Source organism: Prionailurus bengalensis, chromosome C1 (genome assembly GCF_016509475.1).
Source record: "Prionailurus bengalensis isolate Pbe53 chromosome C1, Fcat_Pben_1.1_paternal_pri, whole genome shotgun sequence".
Lineage (NCBI taxonomy): Eukaryota > Metazoa > Chordata > Mammalia > Carnivora > Felidae > Prionailurus > Prionailurus bengalensis.
The window spans coordinates 85,054,197-85,070,523 of NC_057345.1; the positions used below are offsets into that span (position 1 = coordinate 85,054,197).

Consider the following 16,327-nt stretch of genomic DNA (forward strand, 5'->3'; position numbering starts at 1 on the left):
TTGGGGTTCCCTTTGAGTTGTAGAATAAAGTTGTTCTCTTTATTCATCTCCTACACTTGGCTCCGTTAGTGCTATCTCCTTCTCATAGTAAGTTATTTCATCCATACATGGAGGTGTAGATGACACAGTATCTGTCCACCTATAAAGGTGCTTCCTTTGGGAAGGCACAGAGGACATCCATGAGTCTCCTGTGGAGACCGTACAAGCAGCTGTGGATGGAGTGACAGGGAGGAGTTGGAACTGAAATAAAGCTTAGAAAAGGAGAGTATGCAGTTCTTTGGAAGAAGGGATCCCCAAAAGAGAACAGAAACACAGAGAGGCCAGGCCAAGGGGGATTAGGAGAAAATATAGACGGTAGGAGTGAAGTGCACGTGAGGCTAATGGAGATCCAATCTGTGAGCAAATCATGGAGACTCCTTTAGGCATTTGGGTTGTCTAAACTGGCTTGTTAACAAAAAGCATTTAAGGCACAGTTGTTACTATTTATGTTGGGAATGTATTACAAATATTATGCACAGCACAGGCTTTTTTTCAGGCAACCTCTCTTTAAAAAACAAAGTTAAAGCAATGTTGTATTACAGAATTAAGTCTAATAATCATGCACTCCAAGAACATCTGGTTTGATTCCTCTATCACAGAGGAGAACATTGTGGCTTTAAAAGGTTAACTGAGTTACCTAAAGACACGCTTTGGTTAATGTAAGGTCAGGAATAGAATGTGAGTCTCCTGACTCCTGTTCTAGTGCTCAGTCCTAATTATTACTATTTCTAGAATTCCTCATATTAGAAAATTTCCCCCTGGATTATAACACTTAAAATACAGGTCATTCTAATTCTGCATCTGAGCAAATTGTGCTAGCTGTTTGAAAGTTGTACCTAAATACTTAGGGCACACATTTCATGATACTGCATTGCAATAATCAATATGTTAAAGCCATTATGGATGATGGATCTTCTGCTTTTTTCAAATTGTTAGCCTCTTTGAGAAGCACGTTTATAGCTAGAGGCATCTGGGTGGCTCAGTTGGTTAAACATCCAACTCTTGGTTTTAGCTCAGGTGATGATCTCACAGTCCACGGGATCAAGCCCAGAATTGGGTTCAGTGCTGATGGTGTGGAGCCTGCTTGGGAGTCTCTCTCTTCCTCTTTCTCTCTTTCTGCCCCTCCTCCATTCATGCTGTCTCTCTCAAATAAATAAAACTTAAAAGAAAAGAATATGGACATTTAAGAAAAATAAAAGCATGGTTACAGCTATAGATCATAAGATTGGAAGTGATATTTTTCCTTCTCATTGCCTAACTCCCCACTGATAATTTCACAATTACTTGCTTTACATGAGGTCTCTGACAGACAGAAAAGGAAAGAGGATACATTGAAGAGTAAGAATATAATCTATATCATCAATAACAAAGTAACTTTGAATTTTCTATTATAGCGTAATGTAATTTTTCACATATATTGTCTCATTTGATCCTTTAAATCCAACTGAGGAGTAGATATTAACTCTGTTCTACAAATTAAGTAACTGAGACTCAAGAAGGTCCAAGAATGTGCCTGAAACCCAAGTAGTCCTATTCTCCTACGCTGGCCACAAGAAAAGAAAAGATAGTTTGTATTTAAAGTGTGAAATGTCTGGGGTGCCTGGGTGGCTCAGTCGGTTAAGTGTCTGGCTTCAGATCAGGTCACAATATCATGATTCATGAGTTTGAGTCCTGCCTCGGACTGTGTGCTGACAACTCAGAGCCTGGAGCCTGCTTGAGATTCTGTGTCTCCCTCTCTCTGTCCCTTACCTGCTCATGCTCGCTCTCTCTCTCTCTCTCTCTCTCAAAAATAAACAATAAACATTGGAAAAAAATAAAGTATGAAATGTCTAATTATGAGCATCTTAGCTTTCTATGGTTTCTTCTAGGATTAACTAGCCGAGAAATGTACTTCCAGGTAACTATGCAATGGAATAATCTCCTCATGGTCATGGGTTTTGGAATGTGAAAGCCAAGGATAAAGATGCTAATTTTGACACAGTTAAGGTGGAGGTGTTTTTCCTGATCAGTAATTAGATACTGAATCAATTGCCCTATAGGTCCATTACTCTTTCCTTGTTTTTAAATCGCAAAGCATTTATGTTAATTAACATAAAGGGGAATAATTGCTTTCTTATTTGCTGTAACAAGATGGCTTCTGTACATTTTTCTAGAACTGACATTAGACCCCTTAGGTATAGAATAAAGCGAAGAAGAAATCTAGGTAATTAAAATCAGTGTATTTTAAGGAAAAGGTAAATGAGGTATCAGTTCATTTAATAGAGTATTGTTTGGGAGTGGGAATAACAGAACTATGTGTGAATATGTTGTCTATGATATAATGTCCTCACCCAAAGCCTGGGCTGTTCAATTGCCTTAGCAGTAAAACTGCCATTTTATAAAGTCTTAATCATGCTTCAGAAACCAGGTCCACATACACAGAATCCAAAGAGACCGATCTTAGAACAACTACTCTCCAAAAAGGGGAGCTACAATGAAATACCAGGGTGTAATCTGTGCCTTCATGACATTTATTAATTTAATAAATATTTATTGATTGCTTGTTATGTGCCTTTTAGTTAAATTAGGGGAAATAATATGGAACCATTATTGGCATACTTCCTAGGCCATAGTAGAATTTCAATAAATTTTCACTGAATAGATGGAATAAAACAGCATTAATATGAACATAAATTCATCTTTAACTTTCTCTTTCCTGCTAGGGGAGACATTTTTATTTGTAAAGTAAGTGCTGATGAATGTCGCATCAATATGTTGCCCTGTCTCATGGATTTTTGAACAGGGAAGGATTAAATCAGTCTCCAAGGTCTATGAGTCCTCATCTCTTAATTATACTCATTTTGTGATCTAAGGCATACCTATGGATTTTTTAAGATTTGAGACTTCAAGGAGAGGTGATATTTAAACAAAGAATTCATTGTTTTAATTTTCAGAGAAAACACTTTTAGTTACATAAGGTACCCATGCTAGCAAAGATTGGGCCAGTAATTCACTTCCTCCAAGCCTCAGTTTCCACCTTTGTAAAATGGTGAAAATACTGTGGAAATGTTAGTTTTTGTGACTGTTTGGTTATGTACAAATTATATAATATGGCTAACAATTTCTAATAGAAATGCAATGCTTAGTACATGAGCTTTCTCTTTCCCATTTGCCAACACCTATCAACTCATCATCTTATCTAAAGTAAACTTTCTATGTAGCTTCAGACATTACTAGATTCCTTGGAAGGAATTTATTTTTCTGATTTTTCACACCACATATTTTGGTATATTTTATAATGTGCATACAGTAATAATTTGTTTCAATGCATAAATACATAAAACGTATGCTTATTGGATTGCACACTCATTTTTATTGATAGAGGCACACACACACACACACACAACACATACACACACAAAATGGAAAGCATTTGCTTTGATTACCCTTACTTAACCTTGTCAGTGGAAGAAAATTCACATTTACTGAACAACTTCTATATACTAGTTTAACACTCTATTGCAAGTCCTTTCTCTAAGGATGTTGGTCAGTCCACACTCTCTGAGACCCTGCCATTCTTGACTTTTCGGAATGCTATGGTACCATATATGAACTCAGCAGCAGCAGCTATCGGGTGCAAATTATACATCTTCCCATGTTTCAATTAGGCCATATATGAAATTTAAAAAAATCATTTCCTACAAGAAAAGATGAATCAAAGGATAATCCAATCTTTGGAAATAAGTGACCTCATTTAGACTATTAGGGTGAAATTCATTGGAATTTTTATTGAGACAGTTGGGTATGCCTTAAAGTATTAATAAGTGTTTTTGCCTCCTGTACAATGATCCAGAGACACTTGCATTGTAGCAACTGAGATTTGGATGCTTCAAATATAAAAAGCTTCCAACTGTAAAGATTTGGGGTTCTCAGGAAAACATAGAAAGATAAGTAGTTACCTATTGGGTAATGTATACTAGAGAGACAAACACTTGAAGCTTTTCCACCCTAGGTTCTCATTAGGTGTCTAGCCTCTAGTTGAAGTTCATACATGTAGGAAAGAAATTTATTCACTGATGCTAGATTCAATGATGTTTAAGTCTCATGGACAATATTGGTTCTAGTGACACTTTAGATAGTTAAACCAGGAGATAATTAAGATAATTTTTTTTCATTTTTTTTTAACTCCACCATCTAGAGTAATAGAAATAGCAAGGAGCAGATAATAAGGCTCTTAATAAATTTGTGCTGTATTAATGTTACATTGGTCAAGAAGTCTGTCAACTTAATTAATGGAGATAGAGAAATAGAGACTGTACGGAGCCTCAGCTTTGATCTTAGCCTTGGCCTCAGGCTTCTCTGGCTGATTTGGAAGGCTAATGGTCCTTTAGGTCTAGTTCGAAACAGGGAAGAAATTGCTAAGACTTCATTGCTCAAATATGTGTTCCAACATGTCTAAGAAGGACCCAGGGCAGCACCTCCCAGAAGATGCCTGCTCTGTGGGGCTATAAGACTACAGAGTGCTCATTCCAAAACCCCCAGCCCACCTGACTCAACAGGCTGTGTCCCTTCCTCCACCACCACCCTTTCACTTTAAGATTGCAGAGGTCAACACAGCAGAGGAGAGGAAAGATGGGTAATAGGAGATGACCCCAACAAGCACAAATACCTTAGTGAGCTGTGCTGCAGTCTCACATTCTTTTCTGTGTTGTTTCTTCATTTTCCGGGCCACATGAAAAATCATAGTAAGCACAGCAATTTCTAATCTAAGCAGAGGCTGTTAAGCATAACAGAGGGGCAGAGACTGAGTTTGGGCAGTGAGGCAACAGCATGATAGGGCTGCTTAGCTACACATCACAGATGGCTGGGTTGCCATAATCAGAGGCTGCTCAAATCTTGGCATATGAGTAGGGTTAAACAAATCTCTAATGGATGGCTACTTCTCAAAATGGGTGGGGAGGTTGCTTAAAAATGCCATTAGCCACAACACTGCTTCAAGATCCCTCCAGCTCAGAGACATTTCCATCCTCCTGGGCCACCTTCAAAAGATCTGTGCATGGTTATCAGGTGAAACTCTGTAAGTCTGCAAAAGGGCACACAAACATGTACACACACACACACACAAATGATCTCATTTGCTTTTTGACTTTTGGTGCAAACCACTTACCTTCCTAGGTTTTCGTGTTGGTCAAGCAATTCAGCAGTAATTAGATTAATTCATTTCCAAGTTTAGTAATAAAATGTGCCTCTTTGTCAGATGTACTTGTATCCCATGTTACAATGTATTTGGCTTTCCATGCATCTAAAAAGAAGCACATGATACAATTACATTTAATTTAATCACAGCCTTAGAAGGTTGGAAGATAAAACTTATCAGTGTTCTGTCTCACATTAACAAAGCACCTTCAGTATTTCTTTTATATTCATTGGTGTCTTTCACAGGTACATTAAAGTAAATAAAATCTTTAGCAGCTTTGGAAAATCTTTAAACTTGAAGGTTGACTCATAATGTGCAACTAAGTATGCATCTAAGTATGTAAGAGACAAGCTTGAAGGAGAGAGAGTCTCATGAGACATTGTTAAGTTCGAATCTAAAAAAATAGATTGGAAATCCCTTTGCTGGATAATTGATACATCAAATAAAACATATCAAGCACATAGTATACACTCAATAAATGTTTGTTAAATAGATCAAATAATTATTACATAATAGAAAATATAAACTTTTATAGTGCTTAAATAAAATGGTTTAATGATAAATTGATACCTCAATTTAGTAAGCAACTAAAAATTTTTTTTCAAAATACTGATATCTCTAATTCAATAATGTCTATGTATATAACATAAAATTGTATGTCAGTAAAATTATATGTCAATTTAGATCTCCAAATCAGAATTTTGGTTTTATTATTCCATATCTCAAATGTGTCATTTTTAGTTACATTTCATTTCCCTGACATTATTGCATGACAATATTTATATATTTTTCTTTTACCCTGTGTTGTTTCATATTAGGAAGTATTTATTGGACCCTAAATGTACTATGTACTTCTTTTGTAAGACTGTTCAGGTGAAAATAGGTATGCTTTTCTATATGAATAAAATAAGTAATAGTAAAAATATCATTTAATGTAAGTATATTAAGATTTTAATTTTTCAAGGAGACATCAAAAAATACATGCACAATTCCCAGCAGAAATTGTAAGGTGGCATCCATAGTATATAAAGATAAGATGTACTTTATATTAATGTATTTTTTTTGATTTCTAAACATCTTTGTGAAGGCAAAGGTCAGAGGTGGTAGTTTTAGCAAAAGGCAGTGGGTATAATTAGGTTGCAAACATGAACTAAGGTGCTATGTTTCTTGAGTTTATAATCTAGCTAAACAGCTGTATAATCTTGCACAAGTCTTGTAATCTGTGCCTCAGTTCTCTCATCTGTATGGTGGGGTCAGTAATAGTGCCTAACAGGTTTTGTGAAGATTGCATGAGTTCAGAAATTTAAACTACTTTAAATGGTACCTGGAAAATATTAGTAGCATTAAATTGCTACTTGTATCCATATTTCTAAAAGTCAGGTATATGTTCTAAGGGAAAAGAAATTACAACTGTAGAAAGATTTAAAAGCAATTACTTTTAACAATTGAAATACAGGTCTCCAGCCTCAGGTCTTAGTCTAATTTGGTTTAAAAGACAAAATGCTTTCCAAGACAATGCACATACTTCACTGTCTAATTATGTAAGGGGAACAAATCTTCAAAACCTAAGGTTAAAATCGGTGATTACAAAGCTTACTGCCCCAAGCCTAATGCTGAATCAATATTCAGGTAATGAAACAGACATGTATTATTATTTTAAACTTTACTAATTGATCACTGAATGATTGTAATTAGTGCTTTTAGAGCTATAAAGATGTAATTTATATTTGGATATAAAGACATAAGACAGGGGCGCCTGGGTGGCGCAGTCGGTTAAGCGTCCGACTTCAGCCAGGTCACGATCTCGCGGTCCGTGAGTTCGAGCCCCGCGTCAGGCTCTGGGCTGATGGCTCAGAGCCTGGAGCCTGCTTCCGATTCTGTGTCTCCCTCTCTCTCTGCCCCTCCCCCATTCATGCTCTGTCTCTCTCTGTCCCAAAAATAAATAAACGTTGAAAAAAAAAATTAAAAAAAAAAAAGACATAAGACAGAGTTTTCCCATTAAACCTAACATATATATTGGGTCTGGTTGCTCTTCCCTATTAACTGTGGTTGCTAGTTGAAGGACTTAGTTTAATTTTCTTGTGCTCTTTAATGTTTAAAAAAATCATTAGAATGCTAGAAATTTGCAGTAGGAGCATGTTCTGTGGTAGAGGTAGGCAAGGATCTTTGAACATGGGGATTTTTCTTTTATTGTATTAGCCACATGACAAGATCTATGTAAACACTAACATCTCTTTCATACCACCCATACATGTATGTATTTATTCTACATTGAGGCTACTGAATATGTCCTTTGCTATGCTAGGCCCTGGGGATAAAGAAGTGAATAAGAACATTTCTCTGTTCTCAAGGGTCTTATCATTGAATAAAAGAGAAAAGTGAAGGAACAACTGCTATCCCATAAGATAATCACTGTGACAGAAGCAGTTAGCAAAAGAGATCCAAAGGAAACATTAAAGACAGGAAAGCATCTAGAGCTTTAAAGGTGCCCAATTCCTGGAATTTTATACTAGAAGTTACTTACAAGGGAAAACAAAAGTGAAGATAAAAGCAGGCAACATCCAAGATACAATTAAAGGTTCTTAAGATACTGCCAAAAAAAAAAAATTAAAATTATATCAGAGAAACTTCACAGGGAAGAACATTTAAGACCCTGGAATATCATATGATCAAGAGCGTGATTTGAAAAGTGCCTCCCACCTTTCACTCTTGGTGCCATTTAAACCCCTTGTACACATGGCCATCTCTGGCCTCTGTCCTTAAGTGGCATTTCCACTGAAGCCTGGGGCTATTCTTTCCTGAAAAGCACTAGACTAATGCCAGATGGTGACATGTGCCAGGATGGCAGCAGGGTGTAGTGGGGCGTGTGCATCTAGGAATTTAACAGATTAGGTTCCCCACTCTGGCTTTGTACTTAGAAGCCAGGCATGCTGTTTGGCTTATCTAGGGCGGGGTCTTTTCTTAAAACTTATCTTAAAATTCTCAAAGAGGTTATGAGTATTATATTAGATAATTTATGGGGAATTGCCTAAATAAAAACCCAAGAGATGTTCTTGTCTTCTTAGATATGTGTTGCTACTCCATAAATTCTATTTTTAGTAACTGAAAGCGAACTGAGTTCTAGAAAGGATGAATAGTAGATTTGAGCATAAGAGGCAATTTTCGTGTTTGAGTGGTAAAGAAACTGGTAGAGAAACTGTTTAAGAGGTAAGGGTTAAGAACTGGGTGACTTTTTTTTCAAAAGGCACCTATTTCCTGCAACACCCTCCTCCCGTTTGCCAATTGCAGCCATGGTAGCAATGTTGAGTGGGAAAGCAATTTGTGACGCATTAGCAAAGAAGTTGTATATATAGCATGTTTCCTGGACTTAGGCACCTGGGAAGGAATGTGGGTACTCCCATTACCAGCTTTGTGACCCCTGGACAGTTTATGTAACCTACTCTGTCTCAGTTTTCTCATCTGTAAATTAGGAATACCAATAGATACTTTACAAGGTGTGGACTGAATGGAAACTATCTATAAAAGAACTATAAGAGAACTTAGCACAATAACTGGCACCTACATCCTCAACATATATGCTATGTGATTGTTAATAAATTGGCCATGCTTCATGTTTATTTAATACTAATGTCCTGATTTCTTTTGATTAAATTCAGTGAACATTTACTGGACACCTAAAACACTGAAAGCACTGTGTGAATACAGAGATCTCACTTTTAAGTACCTAATCTTAAAATTAGGGCTGGCAACATACAAGCATTGTAATTCAAGGCAGACACACAGGTCCTAAAATGAACTAGATATGGAGTACATAAGTCAGAGTCTTCAGTTCTGAATGAAGAGCATGGAGACGTTTATGAGGAAGGTCATCTCGACCTTTATGAGGAAAATTTTTATGGGACACAAACGTGAAATGTAAGATAAAGCAGAGACCGGAACATGTCCTTTGAGATAAAAGTGTAATGGAAACAAAGGTTTTTCGTGGGTTGGGAGAGGGAAGAGTAGGTATGGAGCAAAATTAAACAAGAAAGCAGATTAGGCTATAAGATAAAAGGTCATAAGTGCCATTCTAAAAAAAATTTTGCACTTTATTCTATTATTAGTGGGACACTCTGAAAGGCATGATCAGACGTGAACTCTAGAAAATCAGCCTAGAAGCATTGTGCAGGATGAAATGAATCGTGCAGGATGAAATGAATCGTGCAGAGACCAGAGGCAGAAGACATAATACTTTATAGAGGGTAGTGACCATGTAAAAGAAATGGTTGGAATGTTTCTGAAATCATGCCAGGATGTAGAGAGTTCTAGAACTAGATGGCAATGTAAACAGACCCTCAATTCACTGAGAACAGAAGAGATCCAGAGAGGTTAAGTGACTTGCCCCAAATCCCAGAAGCTAGTGGAATAAATGCGGAGAGGCTGGTTTCTCCCGGTGGTGAGACTGGCCTTGGTTTGCCTCTGTCACGCTGCCCTGTTTGAATTTGTACCTATGCATGCCATTTAAACCACAGCATTTTATCTGTGAAAACTAGCTTAGATACCTAGACCTTGAATGACACTGTAGACTCATTCTTGACCTATTCCTTCCTTTAACAACACTATGTGTTAGTGTGTTTTTTCATAATTCATGTTTTGGAGATTCATTGTAGTTCATCTGAATATGCTACAATTAAGATAGTTTTGGGGCGCCTGGGTGGCTCGGTCGGTTAAGCGTCCGACTTCGGCTCAGGTCATGATCTCTTGGTCCGTGAGTTCGAGCCCCGCATCGGGCTCTGTGCTGACAGCTCAGAGCCTGGAGCCTGTTTCAGATTCTGTGTCTCCCTCTCTCTCTGACCCTCCCCTGCTCATGCTCTGTCTCTCTCTGTCTCAAAAATAAATAAATGTTAAAAAAATTTTTAAAAAAAGATAGTTTTATAAACTATGAAGCCCTATACTATATTATAGTATATATTATTAGTTATTATTATTGTCAGTATTTGAAGGAGACATTTATCTGTATTACCTACAAGGCAAAAGTTACTAAGGAATATCATTATACATATATATATGTATATGTATATATGTATATGTATATGTATACATATACTGTAGGAAGTGAAAAATTCCACTATCACCATGTTGACCTATGACAACCTCCTTTGTGGCACAAGCTTTAGTAAACTTCCTTTGATCTGCTAGTATTTCTTCAGTTTTAACTTGATTTCAATATATTTATTAATGTTTTAATTTTCACATTTTATATGATTTTGAGATACTTTACCAGAATTGGTTCCCAGCCTCCCACTTAAAATTTGTTATTCACACAAGAAAATGTTTCTTTTCTTGTGGATTATGTCCTGCATATGAGTGGTAGGAATATACACAATACATTCTTTGACTTCTTGTGCCATTGGTCATATTAAAACCAAAGTAATTTAGCGCTGAAATTTCTTGTGCAAGTGTTCAAAAGTGAGTGTGATGTTTAAAGCATCCTGTATCAATGACATGCACCTTTCTACCTGCAGCCTTGGTCTAGATAGGCATCTTATTCTTTTCTGACAGCTACATTTTGATAACTAAGAGGGATCTTAACTCTCGTATTCCCCAAACAGAACTTTATCTCTCTCCTACTTAAGCTTCTTCCACCTTTCCCTCTTCTAGTAAATGATGCTACTGACCCAATTGCTCAAGCCTTAAATCCTTGAATTCGGCCTTTATTGTTTTTTCTTCAGTGACCAGACCATCAACAAGTCTTGTGTGTCTCCAGAATCATATCCAGATCTGGCAACTTCTGTGTATCTCCACCACTACACCTGAGGAAATGTGCCATTGTTTCTTGCCTGGGTTACTGCAAGTGCCACACGTCCACTAGCATATGGAAGCTTCATGAGTGCAGGGAGTTTTCTGTTTTGTTGACTGCTATTTTCCTTACATTCAGAGCAGTGTCTAGCATGTACTAGGTATTCAATAAGTATTTGCTGAGTTTTGGTGAGCCTTCTAAATTTGCACCCTGCTTCTACTTTTGACCCACCTCAATCCATCCTCAACCCAATAGCCAGAGTGATGTTCGTAAAATAATATTTTACGGCATATTACACCTTTGCTTAAATTCTCTAAAGCATTTCCAAATGTACTTTGGATAAAGTAAGTATTAACTCTACCCACAGCCTTCAATTCTCTGCAGAGTGTGGCCCCAAATGCACCTCTCTGACTTCTTATATCACTTTTCCCTGTTGACTCTGCTTTTACCTGGTTTTTATACGATTAGTTCTTTCTTGCCCCGTCAAGCCTCTGCTTAAATGGCACCTACATAGGTAGATCTTCTCTGATCTAAAATAGCAATCCAGGCACTGAGTTACCACAGCCTTCTCTTTTATCTTCTTTAGAGTATATGTTCTTTCTCATATTGTAATTTTTAAATTCTTATCTTCCTTCCTCAGCTAGAATGAAATCTCCATCAGAACAAGGACTTTGGGGGTGCCTGGGTGGCTCTGTCGTTAAGTGTCAGATTTTGGCTCAGGTCATGATCTCCCAATTCGTGAGTTCAAACCCCGCGTCCAGCTCTGTACTGACAGCTCAGAGCCTGGAGCTTGCTTCGGATTCTGTGTCTCCCTCTCTCTCTGTCCCTCCCTCACTCGCACTCTGTCTCTCTCGATCTCTCTCTCTCTCTCTCTCTCAAAAATAAATAAACATTAAAAAAAAAAGAAAAAAAACAAGGACTTTGTTTCATTCCATCCATATTCCAGGACACAGGACAAGGCCTAAGCGCTAGGAGGCTCTCAGTAGCTATTTGTTGAATAAATAAATAAATAAATAAATAAATAAATAAACATTTAAAATATAAATAAAATAAATAAACATACAATAACATATTGTATGTTAATTGGCCCTTTGTGACTATAATTCCACTAGTTTAAGAGGATCTCTTGAGACTGCACTCACAATGGCCACGAAAAAAGGAAAAGAATGGAACTGACCTGTATTACTCTAGGCCAAGAGCAAAGTAAATTTTCCCAAATAAGAAGGAAAGTTGTTGGTTCTTATGATCAACATGCTAAAAGCAAGTAAGTTATCTGAACTAGATAAAATGTCATGATAGATTCCATAAAGTGTTTTGCTAAAATTGATAGACTGTCAATTTGTATTTTTTAAATTGACCCGAAAAAATCAATATTATCTAGCAACTGTAATCTTTTGAAACACAGTTCTTTTGTTTGCCTTGTCTTCTAAAACTGTTATAATTTACTCTTAAAAATTGCTTCTATTATTTTTACTGAAAGTTCCTTAGCAGATGGCAATTATAAGAATGAATCTCTTATTTTTTAAAAACCATTTTGCTAATCGTCAGGTAATTTCCCTTCTCTGTATTGCTGCATAAAAATAGCAAGTTCATGCTTTTTTTTCTTCGCTACATAATAACTAGTGAATAAAATTCCTAATGCCTGCTTATACAGATCTTTTAAAATATCTTTTTAAATCTCATTTTAAATGCAATCAGAGGATGCCTATGCTTTTATATATCAACTCTGCATCTATGCCCAAATTAGTACATACCATCTGCTAAAGTTCTTCCATTCAAAAAGAAGTTTTGTTGATGAGTATTTCAAGAGATGAAGGATACCTCTGAAGACAAGTATTTAAAAGTGAGCATTATAAAAAAAGAAGTAATGATTTTAATTTAATTCATTACATTGTCTGGCAGTAAAATACCATATGGGACAACAATGCATAAAATTACTATTTCCTCAAATACAAATATTTTGTTCAAATCACTCTTTCTTAAAAACAAATTTGAAGTAGAATACAAAGAATAAATAAAATACAAAGAATACAAAATTGAAGTAGAATACAAAGAGAAAGAAACACCAAAAAGAAGAAAAATATGACTATCAATATTTTGAAAACAGATGAGGGTCTTGAAACATGTTTCTATAGAACTGTAAACAATATTAATACATGGGGAGAAAAATGGAGTCACTGGAAAAATTGGTAGTTTCAAGAAGGCTAATGTCTGAAATGACTAAGGTACATAACATTACTGAAGGAAATTATTTTCACTCAAAAAATGAATTTATTATATTCATATATATACATATATATTTGGAACTCACTCTGATATATATTATTAGTGGAAATACAGAGGTGAGTAAGATTAGACCCCCACTTTAAGATTTTCATTTGGGGGGCACCTGGGTGGCTCGGTCAGTTAGGCATCTGACTTCAGCTCAGGTCATGATCTTACAGTTCATGGGCCCCCATGTCGGGCTCTGTGCTGACAGCTCAGAGCCTGGAGCCTGCGTCAGATTCTGTGTCTCCCTGTCTCTCTGCCCCTCCCCCACGCATGTTCTGTCTCTCTCTGTCTCTCAAAAATAAATAAATGTTAAAAAAATTTAAAAACAAAAAGCTTTTCATTGGGGAAGCAGAGCAAAGGCTCCAATTAACCTATAGCAGATAACTGTAATAAAGAAGAACACATACAAATTTCCTAAAAAGAAGTACTGGGGAATTAAGAATGAGGAAATTACTCTCAAAAATATTACCATGTAAGGCATTATGGAAAAGGTGACATTTGGTAAGTATAACAACAACAACAATAATAATACTAACATTTATAAAATGTTCTTCATTCCATATATTATTGAAAATTACTTTCAATACTTCATTTAATTGTTACAACTTCCTGTGATGATGGCTACTATCAGTGTACCTATTTCATAGAAAAAAATACTGAGATTTAAGAAAAACATTTCCAAGGTCCTATTGGTAGTAATGAGTGGAAGAATGGATACTAGAACCTCCTAGGTGCCTTGAAAACCATATGACCCCATTGGGTTTGACCACAGTATGTTGAATTCAGAGTGTCCACACTATTTACACACACACAGGTACACACACAGACACACACACACTATAGGAATAGTACATTTCATGGTTATGTCTTCACTGGTACAGTTAAGCAGACTCTAAAGTAATCATCCACAAAATTCAATGGCAAATAATATCTGTAGTAGAGAAGATTTACTTAATTTTCAGATTGGACATGTTAAGTTTTGTTCACCTTTCTGCAGAAGACATCATCAAATTCACTTTACTGGGTCATTAGTATATTAAACTGAGAAAATCAAATGTTATTTAGGTAAGTGTCAAAGGTTTCAGACCTGATTCCCATTTACAAAATATCTGTATGAGACCTAAAGTTTCATTATCCTAAAACTTTATTACCATTTTTGGGAAAAAAAGCATAGAATAGTGGTTAAGAAATAAGACCGGAGCTATGATTCCTGGGCTCAGAATCAACCTCTGCCACTTACCAAAGGAGACTGGACTTCTTCACCTGAAAAACAAAGATAATAATAGCACCCATGTTATATAATAATAAAAAGTCTTAAGTTAAATGAGTTAAAATTAATTAATAAAATTACTTAAGATTTCTAAAACAAAAAAGTGACTGGCACATAGTAAGCACTATATGAAATACTGTTAAGTTAAAACTAAAATATATTTACGTGGATTTAAGTGGAAAATCTCAATCACACATATGCACATGAAGCACTGCTTTATTGGTCAAGACTGAAGCTACCATTCATGCATTATGGGAGAGGGGAGTGGTGAGGAGAAATGATCACATATTTGGAGTGATCAAATGATCATGTGTTCTAATGCAAGAAATAGAAGTGATTTGATGTACTTTTTGTTCTCTCTACTGAAAAGCATCAATCTGAAAAACAGGAGGACAATGCCAGGTAAATCTCTATACATAATTAGTTGTTCCAATAAACCTAATTCTCACCTCATTACAAAAAGACCCTTGGGAAAAGAAGGCATAATGCTATTTTCTACACTTATATTTTTAACTGGACAACCAGAAATAATGGATGATCAATAATGTCTTTATCAAAAATCTGCCCTGTTTAGTCAAATAATTATTGTGTCTTCTACAAGTAACAAAGCCTTAAGCTAAACAGTTCTTTTTAAAAAATGTTTATTTATTTTTGAGAGAGAGAGAGGCGGCGGGGGGGGGGGGGTGCGGTGTGGGAGACAAAGGATCCAAAGCAGGGCTCAAATTCACGAACTGGGAGATGATGACCTGAGCTGAAGTGGATGCTTACCTGACTGAGCCACCCGTGTGCTCTAAACAGTTCTTAATAATAATGTGACATAAACTGAATTTTCAGATTCTGAAAGGTCTAGCATCAATATACATGCAGTATTTTCTCTTAATCTTTGATCCTTGCTGGCCAAGCCCATGTCCTGTTCACCATATTGTAGTTAGCATCGACATAGTACTTGGCATATTGTAGGTTGAGTGAATTAATAGTTGAATCCCTAACACAAAGTCTAGAAAGTAAATTGTGTGTAATTTAGGTTTACCAGACAAACTAAAGGGTATCCAGTGAAATTAGAATTTCAGGTAAACAACAATTTTTAGTATAAGTATCTTCCAAATATTGCATGGGACATACTTATACTAAAAATCGCTCAATGATTATCTGAAATTATAATCTCACTGGGTGACATGTAATTTCATTTGCTAAATCTGGTAACTCTAGTCTAGTTATTATAATAAATTAAGATTTATTAATTTATTCAATTAGTCATTCATCAACAAGTATTTATTGCTGTATTAAATTATTAAATGATGTACTACAGGCCCACCCTGTGCCAGGAACAATTCTGTGCCCTGACTCAGCAATAAATAAATAATACTGGCAGACTCTCACTTCATGGAGCGTGTATTTCAGCACAAATGGAGGGAGGGATGATGAAAAATACATAAGTGAAGTATTAAATTGACAAGGTAATTTCAGTTAATGATTGGCGCCATGAAGAAAATCAAGCAAGATGATAAGGGTCAAGAGAGAAGGATGGATCAAGGGCTACCTTAGTAAGAAAGTACAGGAAGTCATCATTAAATGATGAGAAGAGGCCAGTTGTACAAAGAGCCAGAGGAAGAGCAAATGTAAAGACCCTAAGTAGAAATGAATTGGACTGTTTCAAGAAAAGTGTGAAAACGAATTAGAATGTGGTGGGCAGGGGCTTGGGGAGTTGTATAAACATTGTACAAGAAGAGGTAAGAAACTGAAGCAAGAGCCAGTTCATGCAGAAACTTATATTCCATGATGTGACATTCAG

The 16,327-nt window shown here is 36.2% G+C and overlaps 1 protein-coding gene across 1 annotated transcript in view; it reads left to right on the forward strand.

Moving 5' to 3' along the window:
* Positions 1 to 16,327, forward strand: part of PLPPR4 (phospholipid phosphatase related 4) — a 42,971-nt gene that overhangs the window by 6,236 nt on the left and 20,408 nt on the right. The window lies entirely within an intron of this gene.